Source organism: Ambystoma mexicanum, chromosome 3q (assembly GCF_040938575.1).
Source record: "Ambystoma mexicanum isolate Mex_15411 chromosome 3q, UKY_AmexF1_1, whole genome shotgun sequence".
NCBI classification, from domain to species: domain Eukaryota; kingdom Metazoa; phylum Chordata; class Amphibia; order Caudata; family Ambystomatidae; genus Ambystoma; species Ambystoma mexicanum.
Window position 1 is genome coordinate 131560924 of NC_090926.1, and position 25728 is coordinate 131586651.

Sequence of the window (25728 nt, forward strand, 5' to 3'; positions counted from 1 at the left end):
GCAGGGCTTTGCTCCAGCAGTATGCCCCTCTGTTCTCATTGGGAACAGGCCTTACCCCATGGTGCAGGCATGACATTGACACTGGTGACAGTGTACCTGACAAAAGCAGATGCAACAAGGTGTCGGACACTGTAAAGAACGACATCCAGACAGAGGTTGCCAATTTGTTGGATGAGGGTGCAATTGAACCCTCAAACAGCCCATGGTCCAGCCCTGTGGTTCTTGTTCCCAGGGTCAGTTCCCAGGCACGTACCACAGATTGGAGGTTCTGTGTGTACTACAGAGGAGCCATTTAAGTCACCAAGACTGATGCTCACCCATTGCCCAGGGATGATTAGCTTGTAGACATCATAGGTGCTGCCAGGTTTTTGAGCACCTTTGACCTCACATCAGGCTATTGGCAAATAGCTCTGACCTACCAGGCCAAGGAGAAAACTACTTTTTCAACACGCGAGGGGCTCTACCAGTTTAGAGTCCTGCCTTCTGGGTTGAAGAATAGCCCTGTCAATTACGAAGTCTAATCAATCATGCCATCAGTGGACTAGAAGCCTTCAGTGTGGATTATCTAGATGACATTGTGGTCTACAGTTCCACTTGGGAAGAGCATTTGACTCACCTGGATTAGGTGTTGCAGGCCATGAAAAGGGCCAACCTCACTGTCAAGACCACCAAGTACCAGATAGCCCACGAGAAGGTCACTTACCTTGGTCAAGGGGCAGGAGGGGGTCAAATCCAACCTCTCCCTAGCAAGGGACAAGATGTACAGGACTGAGAGACTCCCACTACTCAAACCTAGGTCAGAGTTTTTGGGGCCTCACTGGGTACTACCGAAACTTCATGGCAGACACTGGCACCATAGCTACAGCTCTAACACCACCCAAGCAACCTAGGAAGGTTCATTGGACTGAAGACTGTCAGAGGGCCTTTTAGAGCTTGAAGGAAATTCTTTGCAGGGCACCTATGTTTTGTGCTCCTGACTACAACAAACCCTTTATTGAACAAACTGATGCCAGTGACACAGGAACTTGAGCCGTCTTGCCCCAGTTGGACAACAAAGGGAGAGAGCATCCCATAATCTTCATCAGTAAGCAACTGAAAGGTAGATAACTTGGGCCACTTTTGAAAAGGAATGCTTTAGTATAGTTTGTCACCTTAGACGTTTTACACCTTACTTTACTGGGTCTACCTTCAAAGTCCAAACTGCCCATAAGCAGATGAAGGGTGAAAACCCCAAACTGCTCAGGTGGTCTATCAGCCTGCAAGGGGTAGACTTCACTATTGAGCATAGACCAGGAAAGAGTCATGATCATGCAGATGGCATTTCCAGAAGTTATGTTGACCGTTTGGATGAGGGTGACCATCTCGTGGAAGATTAGCTCACCCTAACCTTAATCGGAGTGAATGAGATGCAGGAAATGCTTTTGGAGGGACAGGGAACTCCTCATCCTTGTCCTGCCACTTCTCTGTTGGTGATTTCTTTCTGTTTTTCTGCATAGGATTCCAGTTTGGACCCCTGGCAGTGCAGATCTTCATTTTTGCCTTTTGGTGAACAGTACCCACGAGATACCCTTAGGGCACCCATGGGTAGGGGTACACCCTTGTACCCCTAGTGTATGTTTTTGGGCGCACGTGTGTCGCCCCCAGAGCAGGGTTTGGGTCGGTGGCAGCTACCTGCTGACTTGACAGTGCTCTGGGGATCCTGCCTTTTTGGGATACCCAGACCCTGTCATAGCAATCAATGGATTCCTACACAAAGGCAAGGTGGCCACTGTAGCCTCTTGATTTCTTTTTCCTTTACCCCTTGTTTCTCAAATCCTGAGAAGCCCTGGCTCTGTTCCCTTCCCCTGAATGGCTGTTGGGTGGAAGGGCTCTGGAGCTGCTTCTTTCCAGACTGGCTGGAGCCTTTCCAGGAACAGCTTGTTCAGGGTACACCCTTGGGGTGGCACCTGTATGAATGGAGTATGGAGTCAAATCACCTTCTGTGTTGTGGGTGTATGGTTTTGGTGGTGTGAGACAATGCCCGAGCCAGTCCCGACTGAAATGAATGCAGTGAGTGCTATGAAAGGCTGAGGAGTTTCCCCCAATCCAGAATATGTGTTGTTTGTGTCTACGATAGGGTGAATGGCCTGAATGTATTTATTAATTTATTTATATAGCACTGAAAACACACAGGCATCAGAACGCTACGACAGAAAGACAATTTACAAAGAAGTATTAAAACTTAACAACAAAACAAATCAGGAAACCATAGAAAAGAGCAAATGGAGAATATAAACAAATCTAATCAATTATGAGGTTAGGATTCGAGGAGACTTGGACAGATAGGCAGATACTGAGGAAGCATGGTAAATTACTAGTCCCACATCCTACCAATATACAATATCTATTCTCCTGAGCACACCAATCGTCTATCTCAAGTCTGCCTAGGATCTTCCAATCAGAGCTTCTAACCACTCCTGGCCCAGTTCTTTGGCAAAGCCATGCCAATACTTTATTCCATAAGGCTTCTCTCTGCTCTTTTCCACAAGTTTTCTCAATGTTGGTAATGATAACACTTCTAAGGTCCATAACAAGGTCTTCTCCACAGGTGCCGGCATTAGGGATTTTCTTAGTCGCAAATTACTAGACATAGCTGGGAGTGTACGAGCATTTGCAGATCTATGAGCCCCTGAAAGAACCGACTTCGATGTATTTACGGCAACTGGGTGTAGCATATTAGGCACCAGCAATCTCTCGCTTACTTCAGAAGATGAAGACAAAAACATAGCCCTAGGGATGGAGACGATTGCAAAGCCCGGCCCATGAGATGTTTTCTGTATGGATAGTGGGGACAGGATCACTTTCCCTAATTGACAATCGGTCTGGCAACAGCTGTCTACTTTATCCAGATATTGGAGTTCCCCGGGCAAAGGTAAAAAGTCTGTTTTGTCTATTTGAGAAGAATTATCTATTTTAACCAGACAGGATTCCTCCACACATTTATCCAATGAATCCATCCATGTACAAAAATCAGTGAAGCTGTTGCAGATGTTCAACTCCTTAGACATATTGGCCTTTACTCGTGACCCTTGTTCTGGGTAAAGTGAGGCTGAGGACACAACTCAGATTCAAGTAGCAGCTGTGCTATTACAGGTGAATGTAGTTCAGGGTTAGCCCTAATCCCCATGTTACCAAAAGGAGCAGATGGGACCATAGGAGGGGATGTCATTATATGCATTTTATTTATTAGGAGATTTTCAAGGTTGACGGCCCCTGTGTTTACAGAGTCATGCATTTGGTAGGCCAGTTATTTACATCCATTGTGCATGTCAGTGGTATCACTACTATTAGGGGGGGGGTATTGGTTCTCTCAGAGTGTGATCTCTGCCTCCTGCAGGAGCACAAAACCTGAACCTCAACAATGCAGTCCCTGGTAGGAACTGGAGCGATGGCCACAAGAGGAGTGGCTGAGGTTTCAAAGGCATGCTTAGGAGAAATCAGAACAGGTTTAATGATTATCTGGGAGGTTAATGGCTTTTTATGAATAGTTTTCCTTTTTGTGACCGACATAGTGCCTCAGAGGCAGTGCTCACTGTGTGCAGTGCAAAGTTTGACAGTAAATAGCACCTCGCTATCCACTGAGACAGTACCTGAGGGACTCAGCTTCCCACAGCTGCTGGGTGAGCACCTCCAAGTGAGAGACTCGCAGCCTCTCCCTGAAAACCATGAATGCGGCACACCCAGTTGGCGGGCCAATTGTAGCCCCTGTCCTCATCGGCACCAGCTCTCGGTGCAGCAACTGTTTTACATTACAGGAGCGGCCCCTGAGTTCTAAAACAGAAATGTCAAGCCACACTGCCTCCTGACAGCCGCTTCCGACATAAGACCAACACTCTGACCATATTCAGAGTGCACCCAACGATGAAGAAGCACTACTGACCCGATAAGCGGAGTCTGTGAATGCCTGTGAACCTAATTGAGTGCTGCATGCATGAATGCACTTGAGTGTGATTGGCTGCCTGAGCCTGAATCGGGCAGAGTGAATGGGGAGTGTTTTGTATAACAGGGAACCTCAGGCTCACCTTTTCAGAAGCTGAAACAAAAAATCTGAAGCAAGCAGCTGAAGTCATCTTAAGCATGTATCCTGGGTCGCGCTGGAGGAAGAAGTCTACGGCTGCAACTCTTCAAGAAATCCAAAGGCTGCTTTGCTGTCTCAAGGACTGAACCAGAGAGGACCAGGATAGGCAACCTCTTCCCATAGCTACGAGGGAACATCGTGCAACTGCTGCTCTTCACCCGAAGTGTTCTGGAAGCCAGTCCTGTGTGCCTGCCATCCAGAAAAGGGATCTTCGTGGGTCCAGAAGAGGAGTGCCTGGACATCTTGAAGCCAAGAAGTCTGCTTGTGTCGCCCAAGGCCCGGAGGAGAGTTTGTGACCACTGAAAGCCGAGCTGCTGAGTATCGCCCGGAGGAGGGGGTACCCTGGCATAGTGCTTCCCGATGCCCAGAGCTACTAAAGTTCCAAATAACTGAAGACCCCTTCAAGTGGCACTGCTGCCATGACATCTTCCCTCTTTCAAGAGCCAGAGAAGGTCCAGGGCCGCTGTCTACAGAGGAGTGTCCGCCAGTGCGTTTCCTGCCACCAAAAGCCAAAGATGACATCCAGAGGGTCCAGACTTGGTGGAGGTCCGCAGTGCAGTCCAGTGGTTGAGTCCAAGTTGCCAGAAGCCATCCTGTCCTCTGTGCTGTGGCTGCAGCACTGATGAACCGAAAGGCGGCCAATTGCAAAATACCAAAACCAGACCTCTGCTATCGGCACTGCAGCCAGTGCCACCAAGGGTCACCAACAACCATCAAAGACCTTATCCTCTTCACCCAAGCCTGGTTGAGGGCCACATCAAGTTTAATCTTCGTAAAAAATCCAAAGCCGGTGTAGCAACCCGGCAACAGAGACCACCACGATAGATCTGCATTGCTGCCTTTCTGACACTGCCTGGTTTGCTTCTTCTGCTTGACACAGACATCCCAGTGACTCCATCTTCCAGAGGGGGTCCCATCCTCGAGGAGTCCCATCAAGTAAAGCCAAAGGTACTGTGACAAGGAATAGAATCTTTCAACCTCAGGTTTCATCCATGGGTCCCAGATCATATTGGATCCTGTTCTCCTGTGGCTTCCGAGGTAATTTGGGGTAGTGGCATCTGTAGAAAATGAAGCAGACTATTAATGAACATATTTAGGCTGGGCTGGAATATACAACAAAGTACACCTTAACTTTTCCTTATACTTTTCCCAGGTGGGGGGATACTCAAACAGTAATGCCTTTTTGGTCCTCAGGATAGCATTCTGCCAATGTTCTGAATAATGCCTGCCTTTCTACATTAATATCTATGAAGTTACAAATGCTTAGTAATTCTTATGCTTTTTAATAACGGTCAGCAGTTGGTGCATTTTTACAGAATCTAAGTATACTGTATGTATAGTATTATTAGAATAGTGTTGCCCGAGTTCAACGTGTGTTATTCATTGGTATAAGATTACTTGAACTTCATTTTTACTTAATAAACAAACTGTGTTAGCACATAACAGTGTGTGGACATTCCTTTGTGAGGAGTTTTGGGGACTCCCTGTACCTAAGAACCAGCCTGCATCACCCCCCTTGAGTTTCAGCCTTGGTTTCTCGTCCATAGCAACCATTAGACAACCTTGGCTGGGGTGCACCGTGCCTCTCCCCCAACTATATAGTGGGAAGAAGTACAGATACCCACATCCAGTCTTTACATAGGGACTGAACATCTGGAAGCAGCAAGGATTGGTGTTTTTCCTCCTTTGGGGTGGAAGGTATGGAGGGGTGTTTCCCAATGAACGCTAGGGTATGGCCCTGTTGAATGATGGCTAGCACCCATTTGTTGGTGGTGATGTTCATCCACTGTTCAACAAAGTCAGCTAGTCGTCCCCACAGGGGTGCAAAAGTGGGGGTTCGGGAGCATGGCCTTGTCATGGTTGCTTTGGTACCCAACTTCTGAAGGAGGCTCTGTATCGTCTCTGGTTTCCTCTGTAGGGCCGAGATCTACCCTTATAACCCTCTTGGGCAGCACTGATCTGGGATGTTTGTGGGTGGTAGGAGGATCTGTAATCCCTCAAAGTCCATGTGAATCTCTTTTTACCAGAACAAAATGACTGGGGACGATGTTGTAGAGTGCCCAGAGAACGAACTGTATCAGCGTCAGTCTTGATGGTCTGTAGGGTTTCCTCAACCTCCTTTCCAGAGAGGTTGGTGCCATCAAGGGGCATGTCGACTACCTGTGATTGAACTTCTGATCTGAAATTGGTGGCTTTTCAACCATCCTTAGCATCGGAGCACTGCTCCATTGCCCATTTGGTGGAACCCAGTATACGCTATATCCACAGCGATAGAAAAGGTGTGGTCTCATGCCACCTCTCCATGTAATAGCGTGAGTGCTTCATTCCTCTTGGTAGGAAGTCTAATATTGGTCCGAGCTTGAACCATAGCTCATGGTCGTAGCGGTAGAGAATCACAAGCAAATTTGTCAGAATGATGGTTGTCACAGCTGTGGATATGGCCTTTTTACTAAAGGTGTCCAGCTGCTTGTCCTCTATCTGGAGGCATCATGTAGGGAGAGGAAGGATTGGCAGTATGCTTGTGGGAAGCTGCAGAGACAACTTTGTGGGGCCAAGGTTGCGTGCATTGGCATTTGGGGGCTGACTCTGTAACTTTATCAAAGCTGTCCTTATTGAGAATGTGTTTCTCATTACTCGAAGCCCCCCAAATATCCTCCAATTCTGGAATAGCTGCCATTGATTTTCTGGAAGACTCCCGTCATTGGTATAGAAATCCCTCCTTTCCCCGCTCTTCAGGCAGAAGGTCAAAAAAGTGTTGCCGCTTGTGACATGAATGCATGAAAGGAGTCAATTCCATCTGGTGGTGAATCTAATGGCAGTAGGTATGCTGGTTCACCATCACCTGGCACTATATCTTTAAACTCATCTGTAGAGTGCGTGCCTGTAGAACCATTGGATGGGTAGTCGTCTGTGTCTGTCCATACCCGTAAGAGTTACAGGTGTTAACAGCGGTACTGCATCAGACGGTCAGGAAGGTGGTTGGTGGCATTAAACCATCCGTTGCTGGGAACCTGTCAGGTTGCTCTGGAGAAGGTAACTGGCACAGGAAGTCATTGCTGGAGTTCAGAAACTAATGTCTGCAGTGTGGAGAGTATGTCCATTGACACATCCCTAGAACCAGACAGTGGAGGAACCTGGGTAGGAACAGTGGGGTTCTACCTCAGAGAAGGGGTCCTTGAGGGCCTCTTGGTATGGGAAGGTTTTGTATTGGTGGGGCTGGCGGTGGCATGTTCACCAAAGGAGGCACAGTCGCCTCTCTATTGTCTCCGGAGGTCTCGACCTCTTGTAGCTCAACCTCTTGTACGTCCAAGTCCATGTCTGCATCCTGTTGTAGTAATCGCTATGAATTACCAATGGATGGACAGGTACATAGAAAAGACTGAAAAAACAGTGGCTGGGCACGTGTTGACCTGGGAAGGTAGGCCAGAGTGGACAGAACCTCCCCCCGTTCAGTTATTCACTTTCGGAAGGTGGAGTCTAATGGCCATTGGATTGGCATCATTGGCACTGTAGATGTGCTAGGTGATGGCATAGTAATGGTAGTAGACTTAGTCTTTGACGTAGACGAAGACTTGGTCATTGACGGAGTGGTGGACGGGCCAGGAGGAACTGACTTGGTAGTTGACAAGGCTGTCCTGGATGACGCTGAGGTGGACAACAGGATAGTTGACCGTGTTGTTGATGTGGATCTAGGTTGACTATGGATTGTCAACGCAGTTGTTGACGATGAAGGGGTGGATAGATGGACTGTAGTTGTGGACAAGCGTAATTTCTTAAAGTTTGTTCGGACGATGAAGTCGTCGATAATGGTATCTTAGGTGCTGAAGTGGTCAAAGAGGTGCCCGTGGACGAGGACATCAACATCATAGACGAGAGTATAGCATAGGCGTGTGGTCTATGACTCTTTTTTTGCTTTCTTCCCCCGGGAAGATTCCTCATGGGACCTCGACCTTGAAGAAAGAGTTTGCTCTATGCGCCTTTTCTATTGCGGCTGCACAACTCTGGAATACAATTCCATTCCATCTTTGTGCACTACAGATCTAGCCTTTCGTTGTTCATTGAAAACGTTCTTAATCTAGCTTTCTCTTCTTGGACACTTCTTTCCTTCCAGTTTATAGCACCATGATGCCCTTCCTGGTGATGGTCTGCGCTTTAAAAAATGGGCCGAACATAACATGCGTAGGATGATGCTGTGAACTGTGAGCTCCACATTTGCCTACTACATGGGCAACTTTGAGAAAGGAGCCAGCTGTCCCAGGTGTTACAATTTCAGCCTACAGCAGTGCTTGTCCCCAGCCACTCCCTTGGAGCCAGTATCCTAGTGTCCTTTATGCTGCCACCTCTATATGTAGGCCTTAGAGTCAGTTCACAACAGACACAGTGGTTCGAGAAGCAAAAGAAAAATATGAAACTTAAGTGAGGACATTGTCAAATTAAGACAGCTTAATTTAGACAAGAACATTTGGAAATTCAAAAAAGATTTGGCATATTATAGGGAGGAAAGAGCATACCCCTTTTTACAACCAGATTTTTACCAAATTGCCAAACAATGGAGAAATGAGTTTCCACCAAGGTTTGGAGGAGGAACACTGAGAAAGAAACAGTTTGTTACATTCTCTGAAACCAGTGTGAGCACGAGTGCGAGCAACCAAGATGATGGAGAACAAGGTCCGATGGCATCAACGTCCGGTCAGTCTAGACCACCACAACAGGTTTTTCGGGGCAGAGGCCAAACCAGAGGCGGCTACAGACAGGGGTACATATGAGGCAATGGGAAAGACAACAGGGAGCACAACAAACCCAGTGCCGACACCAATTTTCAGATTAACAAGCCACGTAATGACACTACAAGAGATCAGTAAATTTAAGGGCCTACATTTTGTGCCGACAAAAAGTGCAGTTATTTTTTTTAGACGTAACTAGAACTCAGAAAGTTCTTTAGACTTATCAGATTGAAATACTTCTTTAAAAACAACATGTACGACCCTCCGCCCAACTTTACTGGCCAAGATTCCATCGTCATTCAACCTGCCAAAGAGTGCCATCAGTCCAGAAATTGTCACCTTTCAAAACAGCATTTTGAAACAGATAAAGGAAAGGGGGCACACATTAAACTCATACAAAGATAACCTATCGTTAGATGAACATAGAGCCCTCCAAAATCTCCATAAACAAAATTGTAATAAAGCCAGCAGATAAATGCGGAGGGATTGTTGTCATCTGCCGCCGCCGAGACTGGCGGATACTTCCGCGGTATCGCTGGCAGTATGGGTTTAGAGACTGGTAGTTCTTTCTCTATGTTTATGGCTCTAGCGGCCGTCCCAGTTCCCTCAGCGCGGAGACCGCTGGGAGTATTTATTCCTCCTCCTCCTCCTCCCGGTGGACGCTACGTTGCAACTCCTCTGGATTGTTTCCCAGCTTCCGGGTTTACGCTTACTGCTGACACTCCGTCTGGATCGTCAGTGCTTTTGTCTGTTACTAACTTCGTCCTCTGTACGAAGTTTTCCTTCTCTTTGCTACTTTGCCTCTTACCGGTTTCATTCCAGTTCCGTCGCCCGGGTCGCGTCTCCCTCCTTCGAGACCCGGTGCCTTTGCTCTTTCTGCTTCTCCTCTCAGTTTTCCCTGGTCTCCTCTCCAGTTGGATTTCCAGTCTATTTCCTATTATTCATCTTTCTCTTCTCTTACCTGAGTCCTTTGCTTCCTGTGTCCTGCCGGGCTGCATTGGATACCAGCCACGCCTTCTGGCTTCACGTTTGCTATGGATCCCTGCTGTTTTGAGTCCTCACCTCTTCCAGCTACATCCTTCATTCCTGTCTGCAATACCACTTCAGAAGTTCCTACTTGGAGTCGGACAGAGTGCCGTTCGGCACCTGACAAGGGTTTTTTCTGCCGCTTGGCTTTTTCCCTTGTGTATCGGCTTGTTCCCGGGGAGGGAGCCACAGGCTTGCTGTTCCATCAGCGTTCACTGTGGCTTCCCTCCGTGACAGGCAATTACCACCAAAAAGGAGAAAGACTACCTCGCCAGACGAAACCTGTCCTCCGAAGGCTTCGACTCAAACAGCTCAGGTGAGGAGAGTGTGGAAGCAAAGGGGGAAGTGGGAGCAAAAGGGTCACAGAAAGGACAATTGTCCTTTGGGACGTCCAGGTCTATGAAGCTCAAGCCCTCTTGTTACTCAATAATACGGCAAATTGTGAACAATTTAAATAAGATCTGACCACTTGTCTACAACAAGATTTATCAAATATATGTAAAGAGGCAGAGGGATGGATCTGCGGCAATGAGAACGTAAAGTGAGACTGCACCGCCAGGAAGGTTGATTTTTTTCAGCAATCAGGTCCCTCCTAAAACCTTTGTCCACCTACATTTTTCATCAAATCATTTTTCCTCCAGATGTCAGCATACATCAAGGACACCACAGACATCAAGTGCTTGGAGGGTGTGGTAGTAGAGGCGAGCAACCTCTTAGTGTTGTTCGATGTAGAATCACTCGACACCAACATACCTGAACATGACAGTATGAAGGTCATTGAGGCATGTCTAAATAGCAGGGAAACAGGACCGGATGTGGCTCCTAAAGCCTTTATAGTAGAATGTGCTAGAATTGCTTTGATACAAATAGAAATTATATTTAAAAAGTGTCTTTACAACTAGATAAGCGGGACCAGCATGGGGGCGACATTCCCCCCAGATCTGGCAAATCTATACGTAGCATGGTTTGAAGACATGCACATCTTGAATGACACTAATCCATTCTGATAACGTCTGGAGGCGTTTCATCGACTTATTTTTTACAATCTGGAGAGAATCAGTTGAAAGTCTCAATGTTTTTCATGTGTGGCTGAACACCAGAGATCCAAATTTAAAATTCAGCATGACACAAGATGGCCATGCCCTACCTTTTTTATACATTTGGATAAAGAAGGGCCAGGTGGAACTTTTCACATCTCCATATAAGAAACCAACAGACAGAATCAGTGCCCTACATTTTGGGAGTTCTGTCCGAAGGCACTTAAAGAGAATTTACCTTTCGGACCATTTTTGCGAATCAGGAGGAACTGCTCAAAAAAGACAGATTTTGCAGTCGAAGCAGCCAAGTTGGAGCCAAATTTGGTCTCCCGAGGATACCCAAAAAATGTTGTCAGGCAATGCCATAAGAGGGTGTCCAACACAAATAAAGCAGAATGCATAGCCCAATGTCAGAGAGGACAGGAGAAGTTAGTGTGTGTGTCACAATTTACAGTTCGTTAAGTTACTTTATAATGAAAGAAGTGTGAAAAAACAGGCATCTACTAAAGACTCCAGGGTTCAAGCTGAACAAACCGATCTTTGCGATTTAAAAAAAAGTCTAAACATTAAACAAAAAACTAGTGAGAGTGCATCATGAGAGATCCAATACAGTGAGTAGGGGCACACCCTCTGGGGTTTACCCCCAGTCCTAAGCTATTTAAATGCGGCCAATGTTCAGTGTATAACTTGACAAAAAACATGAAAAGTATAGAGATTAATGGGATTGTGTAGATATTTAGCAGGTTTACCAACTGTAAAATCAAGTATGCAATATACAGGATTAAATCACTGTGTAATTTGGCATACTTGGGGAAAAACCAAACGAGAAGTCCGACAGAGGCTATGCGAGCATCGCTCCTGTGTCAGACACAAGGTTCCAGATAAACCCCTTGTGAAACATTTTGTGCACAAAAAGCATACAGCAGAGGACATTTTTTTGGATTGCCATTTGGCAGGTACATCAAGTCCCAAATGGCAAAAATGAGATTTTACAAAAAAATTGAACAGAGGCTAATCCAGAAATGTGACAGTGTAAGGAGAGGCCTCGAAGTGGGGTCCCCTACTAACCAGGCCACAGTGTGACTGTGCAAGGGTGACGACATAGGAGGGTGAGAACAGCTAGTGCAATATGTACTTCTACATTCTATGTCAGGACGGAGGCAAGCATTATGCTTCATCTTCATTTTTTTAAAAAAATATTTATTTGTACATTTTATACAAGAACAGTTAATCATCAATAATAAATAACCAAAAATGATATAATTACATACAGAATAAAATATCCATATTTACATTCAGACAAAGAACTAGTACAAATTCAGAAAGTTATCCCAAATCTTTGAATGTAAGGTCAGTTTCCATGGTCTCCTGTAAATTACTCTCTCCATGTTTGCAAGACAAGTCATCTCTTCAATCCAATCCGTAACTACAGGTGCAATTCGTGATTTCCAGCCCCTTAATATCATCTTGTTGCCTATACAAGAATTTTTTTCTCATAGACTGAAATGTCCAAGTAATTCATCACCTCCTAAGATCATCGTTTTGAAATCTAAGGCAACATGTACATTTAAAACTCACAAGCAAATATTACACACATCCTTCCAAAATCCATGCACTCATACACAGTCCCAGAGTAAATGTTCCAAGCTACCTACCCCATTCCCACAGCACCAGCATTCGTCAGATTCCACCATACCTCTCTTCATCATCCTTTGCGGATTCCAGTACACTCTGTTGAGGATCTTTATTTGCCTTGAACGTTCTTCCATGTTCATAGAGCAAAGCTTTATATTAGCACACATTGCCAAACACATCTCAGATGAAATCACACACCACAATCTCCTGCCCCAATCTGCTTTTAATCAGAATTTTCTTTATAATTGGATACAATTTGATTGTACACCCTGCTAGCAATTGAACCACTCTCTCTCTCCTTAAGAAAGAGATTCTCTATTGCATCACCCTACTCAACCACCTCTCTTATACATCTTCTCAATTTCCTGAAGTCACTTGTTAAGCAATTGTCAATGTTAAATTGTGCACATAACTCTTCTTCATCAATCCACTTACCATCCCTAATTACATCACCAATCCAATATATACCACTTAGAAGCCGCTCCGGCCATAATAAAGGCTTACCCCATCAACTATCGCCGGATTCAACCAAATTGAAGCATGAGAAGTCTTCACAGCCACGAGCCCAACATTTCATGCACATTTTTCCAAGTCTCTCTCAGAAACACACTCATCGGTATTTTCCTACATTGCCTATTTGTGGCCGTGAGGATTGCCCTAGGAGGATGTGGACCCAATAAACTCGCCTCTGCCAGAGCCCACCTATCCGGTGGCTCTTTCAAGAAGGGGACTATAAAGTGACTAGAAAAGGCCAAGTGATAGGCTTTGAAATTCGGAAAGCCCAATCCCCCTTTCTCCATAGGCAACTGAAGTTTCCATAACTTAAGTCGTAGTGGTTTATCATCCCAAAGAAACGACTGCAGAAATTCATCAATTTTCTTCCAATAAAACTGACTTATCTTCATCGGAAGCATACCCAGTATGTAATTGACTTTTGCAACCGCATTCATTTTTAGAGTGTTCACTTTGCCCCAGAGCGATAATCCTAACAAAGACCACCTCTGAATACTCATTTTCAGATCTCTACACACCTCAATCATGTTTTCTCCCGCCATATCATCAACCACTGGTGTACGCCAAACACCCAGGTATTTCAATCTTTTGTCGCACCATTCGAAACCCCATTCAGACACCAAATGCTTATCACAATATCGCGTAATCGCTAAGACCTCAGATTTAGACCAATCGACCTGATATCCAGCTACATCATGAAACCTGCCTATTAGGCTCAACAAGGCAGATAATGATACTGCCAAATCCTGCAATACCAGCAGCAAATCGCCCGCATAAAACCATATATTTTGTTCAACTCCTTGAAAGATTAGACCTCGTACCTCAGCATCACACCTCAACGCAATTGCCAAGGGCTCGATGTCTAAAACAAATAATAGAGGAGATAGTGGGCATCCCTGTCTTGTACCCCTCTGTAATTCAAAAGAATCAGACAGTTGTCCATTAGTTTAGACATTGGCCGTTGGGCAACCATATAACAAGGCAATCCAGGAAACAAAGTCTTCACCTAAGTTCATAGCACACAAAACTGAAAACAGATATTGCCAATTAACCCGGTCAACCGCTTTTTCAGTGTCTAACGAGAACACTGCAACATCGTCCTCCGAGTCTTGTGCCTGTGTCATCATCATTAACAGATTTCGAATGTTACTAGAAGTCCTACGACCTTGAATAAAGCCTGATTGATCAGAATGTACTAGCTTCACTAGTAAATGTTCAATACGTATGGGCAATAATTTCGACAATATTTTGTTGTCTGTATTTATTAAACTTTAGTGGACGATAATTAGACGTCAAGCAGCTGTCTTTACCTTTCTTTAAAAAACAGAAATAGTGGCATGACTGGTAGAAGTCAGCAACAGGCCCACCTCTTTAGATTCAGCAAACATATCCCGCAATAACTCCATTGCCGAATCCGGTAAAATCTTGTAAAATTCAGGCGGCAATCCATCCGGCCCTGGAGTTTTGCCTGAATTTAGCCTTCCGATTGCAAACTTAATCTCCTCAGTAGTCACTTCCTTATTGAGAAGTGATTTTTCCAATTCTGTAACCTTTGGAATCTCTAAACCATCCAGAAAAGCACCTCGAAGACCATTGATACCAGACTCATTCTGATACAGCTTCATGTAATATTCTTTGAAAGCTGCATTAATCTCATTAGGGTGAAACGTTACCCGACCATTCGTCCCCATTATCGAGGTTATTGCCCCTTCAGATTGTTGTAGTCGTAGTCTATAGGCTAGCCAACGGTCGCGTTTTTACCCATATTCAAAATACGAGCACCTTAACCTGTACAAGTCCTTCTCAGATCTCACTGTTAAAACTTCATTCAATTCTCTCTGTAACTTTCTAAGTGCTGATCTTTTGTCAGAATTATTTGGGTCATTTATCAAATCCTTCGTGATATCTTTGATGCGCTCCTCCACATCCAATCTCACTCTTTCCAAGCTCTTCCTCTTACTACTAGATAATCACAACAATAGACCCCTCATTGTACACTTGAAGGCCTCCCCAACCGTCTTAATACTAAGCCCATCTGTTCTGTTTTCTGCCACAAAATGTTCAGCCTCTGATCTAATTTTATCCACTATTGTCTCATCTTGCAGAATAGAGGTATTCATTTTCCAGCTAAACGCCCCATGAGTATCAAACACCAATTTTAAATTCAAAAACACTGGTGCATGGTCTGTGACTGCAATACTGCCAATCCCAAAACTCGCTAGGTTCGCTGTCATTGTGCCAGCCGTGCGGAACATGTCAATACGTGAATGTGTATTATGAGATCCAGAAAAAAAGGTGTACTCTCTCAAATCTGGGTTTCGTAGTCTCCAACAATCCTTCAAGCCAAGCTAAGAGACAAGTGACTGAAATTAGCAAAAAGTAGGATCTCCCCTCTGATTCACACGTGACCCACTACGATCCAAGGTCGGGTGAATAGTCAAATTGAAATCGCCTCCCAGAATAATATTAGGGGAACCAGGATATTTCAACAATTGAGTGACTTTTCTAAAAAATCACCATCGTCCAAGGAGGGAGCATAAATGTTACAAAGGACAAATTTAAACCACTGAATGTCCACATGAAGTATAATGTTCCTTTCCTCATCATCTGAGCATAATCTTAAAAGTTTAATCAGGGTATTCTTCCTCACCAAGACTGCAACCCCTCTACTCTTAGAGGTAAAACACGAGGCATAAAAGTCACCCACCCATCGCCTCTGCAATTTATTGATCTCTTCTTTTAACAAATGTGTTTCTTGTAGGAAACCGATGTCACTATGCATATCATTTGTCTGAAGACATTGCAACGATTTGTACAAAATACTGAAAAACTACTAGTCCAATAATTCAGCAAACACTCAAAAAGCCCTCCCACTCCCCTGAAACAGAAGTTCGAATCCAACGTTAACAAGAACTAAAATACCCCAAAAAAAACCCGACCCCCTCCCAATTCCACATAATAATTAATAAATAGCACTCCCAACCATCATGCCCACAACAGGAACAAAATGTATTAAATATTCTACCAATCTAAACTCCGCCTATAAGCATTCCATCTGAACTCGCATTCATCAAGACACAAATAGAAAGCAATATGAATCCTTTTGCTTGTCCTCAAAACACCTCATCACATATCGCTCTTCAACAGGTAAACAATAAGTAGGGAAAAAAGGAATTATTGCAAGCATTGTCAGCACTTATGTGTCTATTGGATCCCAGCTGAGCATATATCAACTGGAAGACGGTGGTAACCCCTCCACCCAGTCGCCAGGCAGGATCATGTCCTATCCATGTAATTTGGATAACCCAGCCCGTTTCCAACCTATCCCACTCCCTTCTGTTACAATACACATTGGCCTTTCCATAGGTGGTAACATCAGATATCTTTTGGAACCTATTAGAAATCAGACATCATAGTAACGCAGAAATCAAACGTATAATATGGCTATAGAACCTGCCTTATTTGATTTTACCCCAGCAGAGGATTCAGGGAATGACCAAGCCATAAAAAATGTCACTTTCAGCAATCAATTGTTAAATGGGCGCATTCATCTAAATGCAATTTAACATTTCCCAAATGTGATCTTCCCCAAAAAATGTGTGGCTATAGAAACCAACCAGGATAATGTACCAAACATGACAATGCTGATGAAGGGGGGAGGAGAGGCAGGTGAGCTGTATTGCACCCATCATCATAAATTTGGAAAATGCCAACATCCCCAAAAACATTCCAAGCATCCATTCTTCCCTTGCGCACCTCACCATACATCACAACATGGCCTGATGTATACCTGCCTTGCAAATGCAAAACACCATGTAAGAGCATAATACAAATAATGAGTAAGCAGTCAAGATTGTGACCTGTAACCCATGAGAGAAGAGAGGACAAAAAACTGCACCCGCTCCAAGGGTATCAAGAGTTGTCAACCCCAGACACCCAGCCTGAAAACCAGAAAGGAGGATAAACACACGTCCGACAATTCAATAGATGCCAAAATACAATCCCTTAAGTGCATTCCACCAGTATTAATTCATCCTATAAGTATCGGTACATATCAGTTCAGCCATGTGTGGGAGAAAAGTTAAACAGCAGTCTTCAAATGAACAAATGCATGAAAACAGAATAAGAGACGTGAATCTACTAGAAATTGCAAGGAAAATGTATTTTAAAACTGTTCCTCCGACATCGCTCCTCCCCAGTAATCGTGTAATTTGGTCCTGCCACATGTGTAGTACAGTACATCAGTCTGAAAGTCACCAGGATTCGAATAATAATGCGGCTTTAAAGTTGCTGAAAACCTTCCAGAGTATTTATTAAAAATGCCAATAGCACTCCAGACATCACGCGTTCGAGTCATGAGCCATAATACTCACACTGATCTCAATCCTCATCGAAGCCGTCTGTCCCAATCCACAAACGAAGTAACACAGGATGGCTAGGGCAGCTCGAGGTAGCAATTGGCACCCATTCTGCAATGCTGATGAATCTTTTCCTGCAAGCAAGGCTCTGTGCACGCAAGCTCGCTCTGCCCCCACAAGAGCGACAGCTCATTCCTCATGCGTAGCTTGACGCAACGTAACGGTCCGTAATGCAACTCATTGGTGGAATAGTCCCGGTCACCTGATCAGCACAGGGTCCTTTTCTCGAATGGGTATATTTCCTGTTGCTCGGTGGTGACTTTTTCTCCTTCAGGCAACACCACAGTCATTGGATTAAATCTGTTTAGGAAAGTCTTAACCTGAAGATTCTTTGCCAATTCCTTTACCCCCTTAAAATGTCTCCTGGCTGCCATGAAATCCCTAGGGAAGTCTGGATAGATATAAATTGGCTTTCCTCTGAAGACAACAGATCCTTTATCTCTTGCTGCATGCAATAAGCTTTCCTTCTTTCTTGCGAGGACAAAGGACACAAGTATGTGTCTTGGCTTAGAGCCTGGCAGTTTGCTGATCCGAAAAACATGGTCAAAATCCCCCTCCTTAAAGGATTCAATTCCATAGCAGTCCTTAAATATATTCAAAATTAGCGGAATCAGACATTCACTTTTGGGTTCAGGATTTTCTTCATTTCCAATCAGTCTAACATTTCTCTCCCGTAGTTTCATGTCCATTTCCATACGCTTGCCCTTCTCACATTGGAGGTCTGTCTTCAAGATGTAAGCCCTGTAACTACCTGCCATCTCTGAACTCATAGTGGTAGACTTCTTCTCCAAATCCTCCCCCCTAACATCCAGATGGGAAACCTTTGAGTTCAGCTCAGCCAAGGTGGTTTTGACTTCTACCATGTCCAGGGCCACCTGTCTCAAAAGCTTATAAATGTCCTGACTGCTAGGATTATCTTCATCCATCTCCAATAGTTGTTTCTGTTTTTTAGAAGTTGGGTTTTCTGGTTCTTGAATCTTTTTCTTGGAATTCATAATCAGTAATAAAATAGCTTCAGGGAGGAGGCCAGGAGCTGAAGGCTTAAGCTGCTGTCACCTTGGCCAACATTCCGGAATCCATGTTTCATCTTCATTTATTTCCTCTCTCCAGCAGTTTCAACAAATAACACTATTTCAATCTTTTCATTTGAAAGAAACTTTTTTTTCTTTTTTTTTTTTTTTAAACAAAAACAACTTGTCCCATCAGTTTTAGGCTCAGTTTTAGGCCCACTTTACTCCCAGTTTCCTGGTCACAGGACCTAGTCCGGCTACTTCCTGTGCTCTTCCTCTTCTTTCCTGCTCTCCAGAGATAAGTACCCTTATGTTTTAGCTGCGTAGTAAAAGCAGTTATATTACTATATTGTCATTGACTAGAAAGTTAGTTGAAGTATAATTATAGTGCGCGCTTCACAAGCAACGCAAATACGGAAAGGGCGCATAGACTATGAGGAGTTTACGAGGTAGTATTGTAAAGGAGCCAGTGGCCCCATGCTGCACTACCCTCACATTAGGGGCTCGCCGGCCCGCCTTCTCACACCAGTGTGCGCTCAGCGCGAAGCAGAGCAAAACAGCCCCCACCTTTGTGGGGATGGAGCTGAACCTCGCGGACACGAAGAAACGCTCCCCGCGAGGCGAAGCAGCTTGCCACCACCTTCAGGAGGGTGGGACTACGCCAGCACGGCCACAGGAAACGCCACAGAGACACACAGCTGAGCGTAGAGCTCATTGGAGGGCGATGAGCCCCCACCCTCCAGTAGGAGGAGCTAAACGAGCAGCGCACATAACGCTTCACTCATAGCTCATACGATCGTCCTGAGAGGCACAAAGTCAATTTCAGTTTGCCTCATACCCGCAGAGTGGATTCAATAAACAAACATCAATTGATAAAGAGAGAGCTCTCTAGTCAAACAGCTGAGAAGCTCTTACATAGCATTCTCAGCTATCTTGAAGCCTGCTTAGCAGATCAGGGTGCAGCCTCAACCACACAGTTAAGTGAGCTAGTGGACGTGCCACTAACCCTGCAAAGGTACCAATAAGGCACTTACCAGCACAGAGACATGGCAGATTTTGAGTGGAGCAAAGAAGAACAGGAGACAGTCTATCCAGAAGATCTAGCCTATAGTTTTAAAGAGGTGCTGGGGGACTCACTCATTGAGGCGGTGGCTCAAGGGGTCAGGCCCCTCCAAGATAGATTGGAAGAAATCGAATTATTTCTGAGCCAGAAAGAGAAAAGTACCCTAACAAAGCCCACCACGTCCACAAGGGGCATGCCAGAGGACCCACAGGGGTGTATGACGGTCCGGAAGAGCAAGAATTTAAGGGCCCCAGAGGCTACCGACGCATTGAACAGATTGCAAGATGCTTTCATGATTAAGTCGGGAGTGCCGAGCCTCAAGACCCCCTACCCAGGGGAAGATAATATGGGCGATGAAGGGGAAGGGGTCCCCGAAGAGGAACCCTCAGAGTCTCTGAGTTCCTCGCAAGAAGAGGCCGACAAAGAGGGAGATGAGGAGATACTGCATCCTCCGAAGAAGAATTTGAGGAAGCTCAACTATTTAGAAGATGAAGAGACATCGGATATGTTCCACCCAGAGGACATCCGTAATCCAAAGTCTTCAAAAAAGTCCTAGATTTAGCAGGTCCACTGGCAAAAATCATGGATTTACCCGGGGGGCAAAGGACACAGGAGATGAATTAGACCAAGGAGTACTAGCGAACTGGGCTCACAGAGCTGTATGCCTCTTAGGAAACGCTAACTGCGCCATCTCATCCGACAGCAGAAGGGGGCTGCTACTCAAGGTAGACCCCAAACTAGGAGACTTGTCATCATACGAAGAGGGTGAAGCAGCTCAAGGACTATTATTTGGAGAGACCTTCTGGAAGGAAATGGAAAGGTTCGTGGGAACCTATACCTCCCTGGAGAAGGCACAGGCCTCCATAAAGAAAATATTCCCCAGAAGAGTTTTTGGCAGGAGCGGCCGGTACAGAGGCCGAGCGAATGGTTGCTATCAAACCTCCAGAAGGCCTCAGTCCTACAGAGCCCATTATTGGGAGAACAAACATCCAGACACCTTCTTTCCACCAAGAGGCCGTTTCCCTAGCCACCAAGAGGCCGTTTCCCTAGAGGAAGGTGAGGTAGAGGCCAGGGAAGAGGACAGAACTTCCCCACAGGTGAGAGTTTTTGCATATCCACCGCTACGGGGTGGGGGGCACAGCGAGATTCTGGGAAAATTGGCATGCGCTTTCCAGCAACGCTTGGGTATTGCAGACAGCCAAAGGCTTGCGCATAGAGTTTACAGAGACCCCAACCCAATCCCGAGCCCCCAGTCCACTATTCTCGGCGCAAGCGGAGAAAGACTCATTACACACAGAGCTGTGGAGCCTAGCGGAGAAGCGAGCAATAGAACCTTGCAAAGCAAATCCGAGATTTATAAGCAGTATGTTCCTGGTATACAGGAAGGACAAAGTGAGACCAGTGATACATTTGAACGATATGAACAGCTGGGTGGTCTACCACTATTTCAAGATGGAAGGGACTCATCAGCTCAGAGATCATCTCAGACAGGGTGACTGGCTCTCAAGGATAGATTTGAAGGATGCCTACCTTACGATACCAGTGCAAGAGGATTACCGTCCCTTTCTGGTGTTTGACTGGGACGGGCAATTATGGCAATTTGCGACAATGCTGTTTGGGCTAGCATCGGTGCCATGGTCGTTCACGAAACTCATAAAACCCGTAGCCGCAGCAATCAGAGAGAAAGGAATAAGAATAATAATTTACTTAGACAACATTCTGCTGGTGGTGCAGAGACACGCTCCAGTACCAGACAGACTGGGTGGCGAATCTCCTGGCCTCTCTCGGGTTTCTAGTGAATCGAGAGAAGTCAGAGATGAGACCGGCAAAGAGGATAGAATTCCTAGGGTTCGTCATAGACACCAGGGCAGCTAACCTGGAGCTGCCGAACAGGAAGATGAGAGATAAGAAGCTGCCTCAGCAAAACAGTTATCTCACTTCGGATGACAGCACGAAATGTAGGTTTACTAGTAGCGTCAATCCAAGCAATATTCCCGGGGCCCTTGCGTTATCGAGCTCTGCAGCGGCTGAAAATAAATCCCCTACAGCAAGGCTTGCGGTACCACCAACTAGTACCCCTATATCTAGAATCCAGAACGGAACTGGAGTGGTGGTTGCAGAACATGGAAGCGTGGAACGGGAGAGCCATTTTTGGCGACCTGCCCAACATAGTGATAGAGTCGGATACCAGCAAAGCGGGCTGGGGGGCTCGCTGCGGAGAACTGCAGACGGGGCAAGTGGAGTTCGGAGGAACTCAAGCTACACATCAACTGTCTAGAGCTGTTAGCCGGTTCGTTTGCGATCAAGACTTTCACAAAGTGAATTCATGTATTCTGCTGAAAATGGACAACATATCAGCAGTCAGGTACATCAATCATTTAGGAGGGACGAAGTCCAGATTATTAGCGGAAATAGCCAAGGTCTTCAGGCATTCCTGCCTGGAGTCAGGGACTTCAGTAGTGGTGGATTATCTGCCAGGTTTGCTGAATGTGGTGGCGCACATGAACTCCAGACATTTAGCAGACTCCAGCGACTGGATGCTGGACAGGGAGATATTCCAACAAATAGAAGAGATCTGTTTGCGTCCAGATTGAACGCTCAGAAGAAAGAATTTTTCAGCTGGAGGCTGGACCCAGCAGCACCAGGGGTGGATGCTTTCCTGCAAGTCTGGACAAGAGAGATGCACTACGCATTTCTGCCTTTCATGATGATGAGCAGAGTGCTGATGAAGGTGCACAGAGAAGCAATGACTCTGATAATAGTAGCCCTGATATGGAAATCGCAAGTATGGTTTCCTGCACTCATGGAGTTAGTGACAGATTACCCGAGAATTCTACCGCCAGGAGAGAATCTTCTCACGGACCCAGTTGGGTCGTTTCATCCTCTGAGAGAGAAGGGGATTCTCCTGCTGATGGCGTGTGGATAGCAGGAGACGCTGGACCCTCCCGGGAAGTTCGACGCAGGCTGTAAGCCTCATCACAGAGTCGTGGACCCCATCGACTAGAAGGAGCTATGACGCAGCTTGGAACATGGTCGCGAAAGTGTAAAAGGAGAGGTGTTCAACCCGTTTCAGCCCCTCTATTGGAGATACTAAACTTTTTAGCAGAACTTCTGCAAGCTGGAAAGGCCTATAGAATGATATGAGTGTACAGATTGCCGATATCAGCAGGTCACACACCTATACAGGGGGTACCAGTAGGAGAGAATATAACAGTTATCCGACTGCTGAAAGGAATAAGATTTAGAAAACCTCCACAACCGAAGTATGATTCATTATGGACGTTGTGCTAAGGTTACTAGCAGGTTGGCCCAGTAACAGGTACCTGTCGTTAGAACAGCTGTCAGGAAAATTAGCGATGTTGTTATATATGGTATCATTTAGGAGAGTAGCAGATGTCAAAGTACTAGATGTGAATAGGACAATATATGGACCAGAAGGAGTGACTTTTAATCTGGTCAGGTGAACGAAAACAGACTCTTCCCCGATAACGTATCCATATATGCAGGATCATCCGAAGCGGTGCGTGGCAGCGTGCATAAAAGAATATGAGAATAGAACAACAGAGCTGAGATTGATGGGGACACCCCAATTGCTTAAAGCGCGTAGAAAGCGGCACAAGGGCATAGCGACAGCCACCATAGCGAAATGGGTCAAAGAGATTATGGCCCTAGCAGGAATAGATATGACTTGATTTGGAGCGCATTCTGTTAGGGGCGCAATGGCTTCAAAGGCGTTGGTACAAGGCGCGACTTTGCAAGATATTTTAAGAGCAGCCGATTGAGCTAGTGATACCACCTTTCGAAACTTTTACTTTAAACCTGTACATGCAGTAGCGGATTCAGTGGTAAGAAGCTTTGAACAAGCATAATGCTTGCCTCCGTCTTGACATAGAATGAAGATTCCCACTGCTAATAGCGCAGGGAGCTCTCTCTTCTATTAAAGACAAGGAGGCGAGGATTACTTTCCCGCCCGAGATACACGGGAGAGTTGATGTTGATTTATGACAAAGTTATGGATGTATACCAATCTGTTTACATTAATTCCTTCCCAGAATAGGGTGTGTATCCGCCTCCCTAACATATACTGTTGTTTCTGTCATTAGGAGATGATCAAAAGAACAGCGGAGATGGCTCTGGAAGTAAACGAGTTGTGGTGAGCAAGACTGCAAGTTGGAATGCGGGAGATCGGCTCAACAGAGAGATGAAAGTTCAGAGACTATGTTGGTCTAGTTGCCAGTTTAGTTTTCGGTTGGATTGCAGTTGAGAAGCAGTCAAGAAGAGGAAGAACACAGGAAGTAGCCGGACTAGGTCATGTGACCAGGACACTGGGAGTACAGTGGGCCTAACACTGATGGGACAAGTAGTTTTTTTTTTTTTTTTTAAACAAAAAGAGTTTATTTCAAATGAAAAGATTGAAATTGTGTTATTTGTTGAAACTGAAGTAGAGAGGAAATATATGAAGATGAAGCATAATGCTCGCCTCCTTACCTTTAATAGAATCAAGAGCTTCCTGCGCTATTAGCAGGGGGAATCTTCATTATAAGAACTTTGCGTCATGTTATGAGGAGAAATTCAAAGTTGTGGAGCACCAAAGCATTAAATATATATGTCATCCTGATCAAACAAAAATCCTTTCACGATGGTAATTTGGTGCACAACACGTTTGTGCAAGGTTCAAATGCATGCTGCAGTGTTTCTCCGGCTTTGTTTTTATCAAAAAAGAAAGAATAAACCAACACTTTTATATATGCAAACCAGTTAATCGTACAGTTGAATTCAACGGCACTGCTAGTGTCCGAGAACTGGCGTAGGCACGTCATCAGTTGACGCGTACCCAGTGTCAAGTTGTAAATAGAGAATTACATGGCGGTACCTTTAGCAGCACCGCAGAGGTTTCCTTGTGAAACCAGGCAGTGAAAGACAGTCCGGTAACAACGTTTATGAAATGGCATAATCTAACAACCGCTTTTATTTGTATAGTAAGAAGCTAATATACAATTAATATTGCCAAAGCAGAATTTCATTTTGGAACTGCGTCATTGATAGATGTAGTAGAGGAAGGTGTGATTAGGGACCACTGTATGAAACACCGAGTTTTTTGAGCATCGTGGTACTGGCACAGGAGCTAGTAACTCGCGAATTAATAATTCAGAGAGAACAGCCAATACTGTAGGATTTATACAAGGGCAGATTAAGCACATATTTTCCGTCGGAGTGCAGAGGCTTCAAGTTTAAAAGGATTAACATATATTTGGCCCCAGAAAAAGGTGTAAGAGTGAGGATGCAGAAGCAAATGAACAGTCAATAATCCTTAATCTTCGCGATACAGAAGGGTTCAAGCATTGCTGGATTTGCGCAGTGGGTGAAGATACAGTGAGCGCCCTAGAGGGAGTGGATGGGATTTCCAAGAAGCAAAATGTGAGTGAGCATGAACATTTGAACAGAGCACAGTGGCTCCTTGTTGATATGATATATGTGTACAGTAAGAATTTGTGCTCAGACGAGCAGTGAGAAAGCGGTATACATAAACATTATTTATTTTTCCTTTGCCTCTCGTTTTTCAGTATTGTTAACTGAATGGAAGTATCCAGGTATAGAGATTAAACCATGCCACTATAATGGATAGCCTAAAGATGGATTAATTAAACTCATTGGGAGAAGCAACCTGAAAGGTAAAAAGATGTTGGAGCGAGAAAAAGTAGTTCTCAACTGGGAGTAATGAATTGCACTAGACAAATTGACAGCGCCTGTTAGTATGTGCTTTCCTTTGTAGATACAGACATTCAAGTGTCCAACTGTTATATTGAAAAACAGTCAGTTTGGAAACTGCACTAAAGACAAGAAAATTGACAACAATGAAGGGTCCCAAGTAAGTTGTGTGCTTTTGTTATTCCTGCGTGAACTGCGACAACCCAGGGTGAATGAAATATTAGATGGAACTGTTGACTGATTGACATATGTGTTGTTTGTAGGAGCTGTAAATGAAAAAAGAAGGTTCTTCTCAACTGCTCCCAGAAGCATTGATTATGAAGAATGAAGTCGGGGCAAACATGTTCTTGTGTCTTGATGAAGGCCTCAAGAGAAAATGTCAAGGGTAACTCCACAAAGGGAGTAGCCCCCGAAGTAACAGGCTGAATAACAATGGTGTCGACATTCTGTTTTTTCTAAAAATACATTGCATAACC

At 45.0% G+C, this 25728-nt stretch overlaps 1 long non-coding RNA gene across 1 annotated transcript in view; it reads left to right on the forward strand.

The window, feature by feature from the left end:
* Positions 1-25087, forward strand: part of LOC138582216 (uncharacterized) — a 44096-nt gene extending 19009 nt beyond the window's left edge. The window contains exon 2 of the long non-coding RNA XR_011304982.1: positions 23647-25087. This is a non-coding gene — a long non-coding RNA (uncharacterized lncRNA). The remainder of the gene's footprint in view (positions 1-23646) is intronic.
* The last annotated feature ends 641 nt before the right edge of the window (positions 25088-25728 follow it).